This window comes from Myiozetetes cayanensis, unplaced genomic scaffold, assembly GCF_022539395.1.
Source record: "Myiozetetes cayanensis isolate MyiCay16 unplaced genomic scaffold, myiCay2020 scf1, whole genome shotgun sequence".
NCBI lineage: Eukaryota > Metazoa > Chordata > Aves > Passeriformes > Tyrannidae > Myiozetetes > Myiozetetes cayanensis.
In genome coordinates, this window is record NW_026086604.1 from 60,850,477 (window position 1) to 60,862,870 (window position 12,394).

A 12,394-nucleotide genomic window follows, 5' to 3' on the forward strand; every position below is an offset into this window, starting at 1 on the left:
TGAACAGTGCTCATCGTCAAATATCCCTGTAGTTGAATTCATCTTCTAATGATGAATTCACCTTCTAATGAAGCATATTATTAGTTATGTCTCTGCTTTTTAGAGATCCAGACTCCTCTAGTCGAAGATCAATGTCAATCTCCAAGAGAGTAGAAGTAGATTTGCTCCCAGTAAGGCAGCACTACCTTCTTCTTCTCCTGTCTTGGCAACTTTGTTTCAGAAGAATTGGTCACAGATTTTCTGGGGATTTTTTTTAAAAGAGATTTTCCTTTCATCCTAAGAATGTACTGAAAGCTGATCCAACCATAGTTAGTGTTCTCTTCTCTGGATCATTTATGTGAGGCTGCTGGGAGAATTGGTATATTCAATACTCTGGCTTTTACTTTCTATACGTCCCAGTCTTTGAGAGCATTCTAGGTCAGAAAAAGTAACAAATGGTATTACTGTCCCACAGGACCTCATACTACTCTAAAAAAAAGTATAAATAATAGGATATGCATTGTTTAGTTGAGTAGGTGTTTTAATGATTTCTAGTTGAGACATGTTGCTGTGTACACTTTTATCCCTTTCCAGTGGATGATAGACAAAATTTTGAAAGTGCTAATTAAAGAGTAACTTAGAAGAGTTTTTTAGGTGGGAAAGTAAGATTTTATTAAGTTCAGCCTTAGTAGAAGACAATGCCAGGAACTATGATCAAGGATAAAAAGGCTAAGTTTAGCCCACTCCTTTCAATTCTTTTATCTGAGGTCAAGCTCTTATTGTTAACAGATGCCTCTCTTTGTGCTAAGTCATGCAGTTTAGGTTCCTATGGGCTTCCATATAAAAAGTACCAGTATGATCCAACATGGACATTTAAATTCATACTTTTTTAACCATGCAGCTGTTAAACAGTAACTAGTTAATCATAACCATTCAATCTGAGAAGGCATTCTTCAGCCAACTTTAATATTATTTAATGGAAGAGTTCGGTATTTTCAGAGGTACGTTTAAAATCTAAGCCTGTTGGCAAACAGAGATAGCTGAGCCTCCTCTGTTTCCACAGCACTAAAGCACAGAGGACAAGCAAGGCAGGCAGGCTAAGCAGGCTTATTAGACACAGCTTTCTTTTTAGAACAATTTCTCTAACACATTTTGCTAAGCTGTAAGTTGAATATACATGGAACCTGTTGCTCCATTAGAACAGTGCAAGGAACCTTCAGCTATCACCATTTCTGACCTAATACCTAAATATTTGGAGAAAGCTGTGCATCACTAAATCTGAGATTTGAACAGGAATCAGGAAGCCTATAACAAACCAAGTTCTCAGATACTCCAGGAATATATATCTTAATGTCCGTAGGTATGTAACACATCTTAGTTCAATAAAATAAAGGGCTACTGGACTAAGCTACAATAGCTACTAATAAGCTACTAAGTCACAAAGCTGGTAGTTCCTGAAGATGCCTTTGCATCTGAAAGGCTCAGGAACTATATATCAGTTACAGTAAGGAAAACCTGGATGAGCAATTACATGAAACTGGAAGGGTCTTTGTGCAGCAGCCTCTACTTGTGCACTACTAATATGGTCCAGACAGCTGTGATGTCTCAGTGAAGACTATAAAGAGCATTAGTCTTGTTTTCTGACAGCTTATCATATAATTTTTAACAGCCTGATGCAATTAAGATAATTTATTTCATTTTTTCCCAGTGTAGGCTTTACTGGAAAATACTAAAGAAAGCTTTCTTCAGTTTCTTACATTCTTTGTTATTTGAAAGCCAAAAATTAGGCTAACATCAGTGGTTATAGATTCCCTAGTAATTTCTTTTACTTGGTTGAATATTGAGCTTTTATCAGATTTCTACAGTGAAAATTTTCCAAAGTAAATTCAGAATTATTTTCAACAAATATTTCACAGTGACTGAAACACACCACAGATGGTACCATTCAAATGAATGAGTGTAGAAAGTAATGCATAAAATTGATTCATCAAATTAATTTAAATATTTATGGGAAGAAATATATTCCATAATATTTTCAACAGATTTTGTATTCTCTCGTAAAAAAAATTACAGTCCTACAGATTTTTCTGGTTAGGGATTGGAATGATGTTGTTACAGAAATATGTCTTTACATCATAAAGTATAAGCCTGCAGCGTCTAAGCTTGCCTTCCCTATTAATTTTTCCTAAATATTTTTCTAAAAACCTCTTAACTTGTTTTCTTTCATCGACTAATGTGTCTAACCTGTATTACTTCCCTGTAATTATTTTCTGTATTTTCTCTGTAATCATTTTCTATGTCATTTATCTCAAGGGAATTTGAATGATTGAAACAATCAGACTCTATTCTGTCATCATTTAATGACATCATTTTGATAATTTCTTTATTATTTACCATATAGTTTGTGGATCCTGTTATCCAATAATGCACTCCACAGTAACCAAAAGCCTGCTGGTGAAATCTCTGTAGTTAGATTACCTTGCTGACATCTGTCACTTTTTCCATGAAATGAAATTTACCCATTCTATCTGAAATAAACGCTGGTGCAAAAAGATTGCTGGAGGACCAGTGTCTGCGGTGCTTCCGTCCCCTGCCATTGCTCTGGTAATCAGGTAAACAGAACATTCATCACTTTTAGCAGATGAGCAGCGCTGCTGCCTTCTGAAGTGAGAGACCTGAAGGGATTTTACCTGCAAAGGGCTGTTTATACCCAGGGTAAATTTCCACATGCACTCTCTTCCAGTCATAACTTATGGCTTCCAGTTTGGTTTTAATGAAAACATTACTCTAATCAAGTTCTAATTATTTCTGAATGATTTTAATTCTGTTTATCAACAGGTACACTATGTTAGCTTGTAATTATCAAAAGCTGCTTATATCAGAAAAGCAAGGTGCTCTTTGTATATTTTTAATATGTGAAGCTCATGAGTACTTATAATTGATGCTGCATGCCATTTTTCTAGTTAAACTCTGCCTAATAGCATTTCACTGTTTACACAGTTCAACTTTTCAGTTACCTTTCGTGTCCTGATTCTGCCAAAGTATATTTTTTTAAAATCTAATGTAAGCAAAACACATAGTTTTTTGTTTTATCTAGAACCATTAACGAAAATAACAGTTTGCCATTCCTTTCAAATGCACTTCTCAGGCTGCAATGTGGTCTGTGCAGTTAAAAATGTGGCAATAAAACAAATAGTCTTATAAATTCATGTACAAGATGTTCCAAGAATGTAGTCAGAAGAGAAGGAGACAAAGAGGACTGGTGAAGGATAAAACACTGTGCAGGCTCATTTGCAGTTCTACAGTGAACGCCTTTATGTGGCTGGTGCCTTTCCTTTCCCCTCCTTCTCAAAAGCAAGAGACTTCCAGGAGAGACTGAACTTTAAATTCGTTTTGGCATTTCTTACTGGGTGGAATTTACTGGTAGCTGCAGCAAAAAGAGTTAGTGATTTAGGACTAACTTTGACATATTAGCTTTTCGTTTAACTCCTTAAAGACCAGACTTATTTTACAACATAACTAGATATTTTTTTCTTTCTCTAGTTTGCAAACTGAGTTAAGGGAACATAAAGAGTTACATTTAGTTGGACTTCCACAGCAAATCTGTAGCTAAGCCAGAAACAGATGCCTGGGTTCTTCTGTCCTCTGCTCTAACCATGAGACTCATTGTGTGTTTTTGCCAATACTTATGTGATAGCTCATGGTTTTTGAACCGATAGCATTCTGGATAGTTAGGAAGCTGCTCAAGTAGAAGCTGAGTCATTGGTAGATTGTATTTTTAACTGGTGTCATCATCTCACCATCCACTCTACCCAGAATCAGTTTGACTGTATATTCCTTGCAGACCATTTATTTGCTTCTACTCCATTCCTGCCAGAAAGCGTTTCTAAGCTTCTCTGCAGTACATTCCACTACTTATGCAAATCTCTTAAGATATTATAATATACTGCTTAAGTGAAGCTAGCAGCCTAAGAGCTACATGAGATGCAGTTAGGCTTCATTTATATCTAAAATATAATTCTGATTATAGAGGCAAAATACACCAAACACTACATACACACAAAGATAGTACATGTACAGTACATGTTGCCTCAATAGGCATATTCATTACAGTAAAGCCTGAGGATGCTTTGGGTTGCTTTCACACTGACTATTATTACTATTAATGCAGTGAGAAACGATACCACCCATAACATTTGAGAAGTTTTCAGTTCCAGGACATTTAATAAAGTTTCATAATTACAAAACAGAAGGATCTCTGCAGTCAGGTAACAACAAGGAAAGAAGCACAGAGGCTGAGTTCTGGCAGGGTTTTTTAGTTGTCAAGAAAATTGGAAAGTTGACTAATATAACAGTTATACTTTGTTGTAACACAGTGCTAAATGGAAGAGCACCTTTCAAACACTGATATTCTTGAATCTCATGGGGAACCACTCCAATCCTTGTATAAAAAAAAATGAAGCAGCTTTGGCACCCTAAACCAAAGGAAAGCCAGAGCAGATACTTTAAACAAAAGTATTTTAACTGTTTCTCTTAAAAACAAACTCAGAACATTGGCTTTCCACCAAGCAATTCAACAAATGTAGAGGAGAAGCACAGCTAAACTGCCCTGGGAACTCTGACTCATGGTGTCAGTCGTCCTCCTTGTTGCAGAGGGGAAACAGTTTGCACCACCACCCTCTTTCCTGGCACAGCCTGTTTCCTCCTCTCCTGTTCCAGGATGCAGCCCAGCCTGCTGATCCATGAGCCTGTGGTGTTTTATGTACTCTGCCCACCACAGAAAAAGGATACATCAGTCCACCAATAGCCCTTTGCAGGTAAGATCCCTTCAGGTCTCTCACTTCAGAAGGCAGCAGCACTGCTCATCAGCTCCTTGCTGTCTCATACAGGACAGCAAGGAGTACTGTACTTGCTCTTCTATGCAAGCATTCAAAAGAACTCACAAAAGGGCTTCAAATATTTGTGCAAATGTTGATTGACATTTTTAACTTCATAAAATGAAATGTAACTGGTCTGACTAATACTCCAGTGAATTTACCATTACTTTCTGGCACAGTTTCAGCAATTTCAGCATGGTGAGAACTTCTATTGCTCAGTTTATCTCAAATAAAGTTTGTTAAGGGTGCCAAAAAAGGTGTACCCACTGCTTAAATGCATCATATATGGTTGCTGAGTTTGAGTGTGCAGACAAGGTTTCATGCTAGCCCTCCCAAATCTGACCTTCAGTTCTGGTTTACTGGTCTCCTACCCACTCACGGAACAAATTAAATTGAAGGGTACCCTCTCAGTTCTGCTGTAATTAAGTTCCAGGAAAAGCATAATGAGTTCAGCTACGGATGTGGTACTGGTCCTTTGCAGCACAAACTTCACCGTCAGCCCTCCTTCCGGGTCATACAAACTATATTCAGATCAGTAGTAGATCTCTTCATTTCGTCCCTCATTTGGTAACTTTTGGGACTTGGACTCAGTGACCTTTATGGGTCCCTTCCAACTCAAGATATTCTATGACTCTAAGCTGAACCTCTAACTCTTCAAATTGCATCCCTCTCTTCTTGTTTTCCACAGAATTGGAGCGCTGGGAAGAGTACCACAGATGCACCTGGATCCTGTGTTTCTCTGAAATAGCACTCTCCTTACAAAACTACTTTCAAACACAGCATCACTGTCCTCCAGTTTCTTGCCCAGGAAAGAGTCTACCCCCTTCCTCCTTCTTCTGCCCTCGTCCTTCAGGAGTCCTCCCAAGTGAGATCTATCTTTCTGCTCTTCTATCTGCTGGTTTATGAACTGAGTCAAACTGGAGATAAATCAAATGGTGATGGCAATCCCCTCCAGCAAATATCTACACATTGCCTGTGCACCTCAGCACAAGACTACAGCAAAACCCAGTTGGACAACTGACAGACTGAGACTGGTACAAGAGGGATGGCTTCATTAATCAGGATATTTTACTGTAAGTCAGTGTACTAGTGCTTTCTTTTATGCATCAACTAGTTGGGGATTATTGCAACACCTAGTTTCAGGATTCAGAAGTGTTGCTGTAAATATATAAATCTCTAGCTGGCCCATAACTTGTTTTCATGAGACTATATTTTCTCCTATATCGTGCTACCTCTCAACTATCACGATCAAGGTAGAGACCTTTAGCTGAAGGATCTAGTGGCAGTGATCCTTGTGCCTTTGTTATCTGTTTGGAAGGGGATTTTCATTACCTGGTGGAAACTGTCATTAGTTCCATCATTGTATTATGGTTCCTTTCTATCCACATGTACATACTAAAAGAGTCAACAAACAATGAATCAATTCCTTTAGTAATACTCCATTGCTGTGATCTTTACAAACAGTTGGTATCAATGATAGTCTCCAAAACTCAGAATTTTATTCTCATTTGTGTTGCTTCTTGAAGCTTGCTGCTTGAGAAGGGGAAAACTTCCTTTAGGTTTTTTTTTTAAATCCTACTTTTTTTCCAGCTTATGCATATTGTGGACAGGTGATTAATATATCATGGATATGGCAATGACTTCACAGTTAACTGCCTCCTAGTTTATGTTGTAAAACTTATGACTGCTCCATAAAAATGTAAGTTTTTCTCTTATGGGGAATTTTCATAAGAAACTACTTTATAAATTCAGCATGAACATTAAAGGAAAAATTCATGAAAGCTGAGCACACTATAAGCTGAACTTGGCAGCTGCAGTGGGTAATATATGTGACAGAAGAATGGAAACAGAAAAATTAATAGGCAATGGATATGAATATGAACTATGTTGGAGTTGTTCTAAATCACTAATGTTTAACCAAAGATTCATTCTCCAAAGATAACATTTAAATTATTGGATTTTCATCACTTAATATAAACTATCATTCCTTTGAATATCTTTTTGAAAAAAAAGGTGAAAATAATCAGATTGACTTTCCTGTTAAAATCCAATAATGAAACACCTATCTAGAAGTGCATTTCTTTCTCAATGTAGGTCAGGGTAGTAACATTGTACACTTTTTCTTTTCTTAATAGAAGATATCTAGGCCAAAAAAATTTCATTATTTCATTAGGAGATTTCAAGGGTGGATGACTTAAATTGAAGCAGCTTAGTTTGAAATCCTTTTATTTTCTTTGTTCAAATTGCTCTGAGACAGGAAGTGTCCCTCATCATTAGACTGATAACAGTGCACTTGGGGGCCATGGGCAATGGCACAAGCAACCTTCCTGGGAAGTCCAGACTGCTGAGAAGAATGGGATTACGAGTTACATCTGAGGTACCAAGGAAAGGAGGAGGGACAAGTTAGTTTCAAGACAAAGTTCTGAGGTTTTACATTTCTCAGACTGAAATTTGCTAATTGAAAAGGAATAAATTAGTATTTTGGCTTTTGGTTATCATCCATTTTTTAACGGTAGAATTCCCAAGAACTGCAAATTCTAACTTTTAATAAATATTACTAGAAATAGCTACCTAAGACCTTCCTCTCATTCTGACTTCAGCTCTACAGGTCACAGGGGTACAACAGTAATAGCTTTCTGAATCGCTCAATTGCTAGGGCTGTTTCTGAAGGTTTATTTCAGATTTGTGAAAGTTCTGGGTCCTGAGCAGCTGGGCTGCCCTGTGAGTCCTATGCCAATGCCGCAGGGATTGGGATAGTGTAAGAACTTAGTCTGAAATAAAATGGCAGGTCACTGTGCAAAGTAGTCAATTAAAATTTAGGTGATCCATATTCCAGTTTTGTCTTCTGAGGCTTGGATGCTTGCTGACTTCCTAAGCCTGTAATTCATTTATAGAAAGATAAATTTCATATCCATGACTGTGACAGCCTGCATGCCTTGTCTGTTGGAGCAAGCTAGCAGTACTCCATATAAAGCAGTTCCCCAAGGGGCCCAGAACATTTAGGATTGGCAAATGTGCCTTGGCAAAAAAGTGCTCTCATTGCTATAAGCAAAAGAATCCCATCACAATAATTTTTCTGTTCAGAGTATTTTTCTTTGCAATACAGCTTTCTTCTTTTCCTCCAAAGACCTTCCACTTTCTACATTTTCCTGTGCTGACATACTTAGGACTCTGTGTTATTCCAGAGCATTTGCGTTTTGGTGTGGGGATAGCGCATCCTTCTTTTCACACAGAAACAGAGCACAACCTGCAATATGAAATAAGAAAAGCTTTAATAGATATGAATAAAGTCCTATTCTGAAGAATTTTACCTCTAAGCTGTGTGTTACTACTTACGAGCTTGTGAATTCAAGTTTGATTGATAGGGTATAGCATAATTTGCTACTGGCAGATTATTCTCCTCAAGTCCACAGAACAAACTCCACTCATTCCCTATGCTCTCATTCCCCTTTATTTACCCCATGTGAATGATTATGTGGATTTGAAAAGAATCGTCAGAACAAGGGATAACAGAGCATGGGGGAACAGAATATGGATTAATCAGACCTTACAGCAGGCAGCCAGGTACTGTCTTATTTTTTTATTTCAAAAATATTCCTTGGTACTATCTAAGATGCTGGAGATGATACCAGATATTTCAAATTTCCAGGGAATGAGTCCATATATATTTTTAAAATTAATTTCACCTGGTCAGAGGTCCAAGACTCATGATGTAAAGGGACCAGAGGTTTTATTACAATGAATATCTAGTCCTAGTTCTCATTTATATTTAAACACAAACATCTTGATCTCTTTATACCTGGGTGATTAAAGAGTAAACAAACTATTCAAAGATGAGATATTGAGTGTTGTTATGACAGAGAGAGGACTCAGACACAGGTCTCTGGGAATAAGACACTGGGACACTCAGGAGAAGTGCAACTTTTTCCAAGCACTCACTAATTTATGCATTTAGATAGTTATCCCTTCCTCTGATGACTGATACTGCTGATAGTTAAATGGATGACATAACTATTTCAAAGGAAAAGCAAGTGTGAAATCACTCAGCGCTGATGAGACTGCTACTGCTTTTGTCCCAGTACTGATGAACCAGAGGCACATTAAGCTGGGATGCCTGCAGGAACTGCTCAGCTAAGAGAATTCCAGTGGTCCTCCACTTCCTGTTCATTGCTGCTGACCTGTATTCAGGTTTTGCCTCCAACCTGAGTAGTCTGAAGGGCTGCCATCTTTCCAAATGTGGGAAGTGCAATATTTATGCCACAACTGATCAGTTTTAGCTGCACTATTGCCTTGTGTCCTCACTGCTCTGGGTTACGCCACTGCAGTTGTACTGAATGAATATACAGCCTCCTCTGTGGCCAATTTCAAGTGATTTTAGAAAGCTTTCTCAGGATTTAGGAGACTGTGGGTGAAACCCCACGGAACATGATGCTGTTTTGTTTTGTTCTGAAGCTGGGAATAGGAATGAAACTGTGATTTTCTCATAGGGCAAAACAGCTTCAGATTTTGGAAATCTGCCATAAGGTCTATGTAACAGCTGTTGGTAAGTAGGGGGAATGGTAGAGAGCTGGGAATTGAGACCAACAGCTGCAGAATTATTTTTTACAGCTGTCTTATGTTCTTTTCCTTTGATACGTTTCTTCTGTTTTTGTGGTATATGCGAACAGTTTCTTATGACAAACCCCTTTTTCTGGGTCTGTGATGGAGTGAGCATCCCTGAGTGACAACAAAGTTCCCTGATTTGTTGTAATGAGGTGTCTGGAGAGCACTTCCACTGAGCTGAGAGAAAACAATATATTTTTCTGTGGAAAAGATGTGCATGAAATAGTCATTGCACTTTTTGAAGTCCCCTTGATAGGTGATGGTACTGAGGAAGACTGCAGGGAGACAGTGATGGAGCCTATATGTCCTTTCTGTGTGACACCTCTAATCTCTTCTCAAAGTACCACAACCATATTGAGTTACAGAGGAATAGTAACTCATTGTGGTGGGTTTTTGAGGGAAGGCTTTAATTTGCACCAGCAGAGGTTAAGATTGGATATTAGTGAAAAAAACCCAACACTGAAACACTAGTTTAGGCATTGGAATAAGTTGCTCAGGGAGGTGGCAGAGTCACTGTCTCTGGAAGTGTTCTGGATGTGGCACTTGAGGCCATGGTTTAGGTGTGATTATGGTGGTGCTGGTTTGATGGTTGGACTAGATGTTCTTGAAAGTCTCTTCCAACTTTTATGATTCTGTGATTCTGTATTTGATGGTGTACTTAGAACTGTTGGGTGAGCGTTAAAAACTCTGGACTTAACAGGAACAACTGAAATGATGTGATGACCTTTAGATGAAGGAAAGAGGATAACTGCAAAAAATATCAGATAATGTTTTAAACAGGAACTCTGTAAGTTTTAGGTGTACATTCACAGTTCCCTCAGATAAATAATTCTCTACTGAATCTCTCAACACACGTTATTTTTTGTATACATTATTATTAAACAATCCAATTCCAGCCTTTTGTCATATTTCGTTCCTTCAGTCCCCCTTATGACATGTTGAAAAGTGATACTGTTCCTACAGGAGGTGGCTGAAAATTTGTTTACGGGTACAAAACTGTGAAGTCAGGTTTCTGAGAGCTGACGTGTGTTACTGAATTAATCCCTTCTCAGGCCTTGTGCTCTGTTCCAATTTGTTTCTTAGATAAAAGTTACTGCTATGACAAAAGAATTTGTCATCAGTTCTTTGTCATAACTCTGCAGAGAATGCATAATTTCGAAAACCTCAACATATAAAATGAAACCAGTCTAAGATTACATCATTAAAAGACTTTTAGCACACTATAAAAGAATGTAAGTAACATTCAGTTGCCAAAAGTGGTTTGCCATCATCTACACCTTCATCATCTTTAACCAATTTAAAGATTGCATTTGATAAGTCTTTACCTAGTGTACAAAGGCGACTTCTAGAGGCTGGAAAAGCTTTTAAGTGCCTTTCAGTGGTAGCACTTATTTTTGGTGAATAAGCCTCAGAATACTTGTGTATTATGCTGACAAAATGAAACATATCCTGAAATTCCTAGATATTTTTTGGCATATGAGAATGAAAAGAAACTATTGTTACATAACTTTCAAATCAGGAGTTATGTTATGCTTGTCATTGTTTTATGCAGCATATGATCTGAGCAGTTAGACAGAAGCAAATATGCTTGTATTCATTCAGATAGATACTAGAATATTCCCCTTGTAAACCTATATTATCAATACTATGATAACTATATAATTCCAATTATCAAAACTATCAGGGGCTACTGAGAAAAGCATGTCCTTTTTGTTAGTCTTTAATTATTTTCAACTTTAAAAGAGTTATTGTATTTTTAAACTATATTATATTTTTCCCATCCAATTTATAGGAGAACAAGTCACCCACTTCAGATTAAATAATCTACTGTTCCTATCATGATTTGTGTGTTTGGCACACTTTTTATTGCTTATGTTACAGTCAGTTCAGCCTTCTTCTTACCAACCAAATAAGCTGTTACTTAGCAGAAGTGCTGGAATTTGCCTTTATGCTTTTCTCTTTTAACATTCTATCCCATGTCTGACAATCCATTGTGAAAAACTGTAAAGCTCTTACCTTTTTTGATAGATGCAGAATTCTACAGTGAAGGGGTATCTCTCGTTTTACAGATTAGTTATTTTAATAATCTCTAAAGTCATGGCCATCGTGTATACAGGCACATAATTCAATAAATTAGTAATATATGAGGGCCCATAGCCAACCCTAACTCACAATCAGTTGCTCACACCTTTAGTGCCTGTCCATAAACAAACATCATATTTGACTGTATGTGACATTTTAAATAGGTAGGATAGCACGATCTTTATAGAAGGTAATTCTAGCTGAATATCTTGGAAGTCACCTAGAGCTTCTCTGGAAGATATGTGGTGTAACATCTTACATTTCAGAAGCAGCTGAATTCCTTTCCATACAAAGTTTATGAACGAACATATGAAAATTGGGATTCAGGGTTTAATTCAGTTGCTTGGAAGTCTCTCTAGGAGTGAGCACTTATCATACTTCTTTCAACTGTTCCTAGTCTTCAGAACACAGAAGGAATTTCCATGTCAGGTTTTTTTGGAGGACATCCAGTTTCTGGAATGCTCAAGTGGTCTTCCTCCTAAAATCAGAAGGGGGTCCCAGCTCGCTTTCCAGTTCCCTTGAAGGGCTATAACTTTTATTTGTTCAATGTGATAGTCTGTGGGGGTGAAAACATCAGTGACACAGTAAAACCTCCAGAGGCTGAAGGTCTGCTTTATTTATAGGATGTTGAGCCTGTTATGAAACTTCTATAAAGCACTAGCAAAGCTACTACTTAGGAAAAAAAAAATAGAAGCCATATGGGCTGGTTTGTTTCATGTTTTTGCCCTTCCCACAGTACTCACTTGATGTGCAATAAAACATGCTAGACTTCAAATAACATTAAGTATTTTCTGTTCCTATAGCTCGACATGAAGCCTTTGAAAGGTTTCTTTTTTTGTGTGCCACTTCCCTAA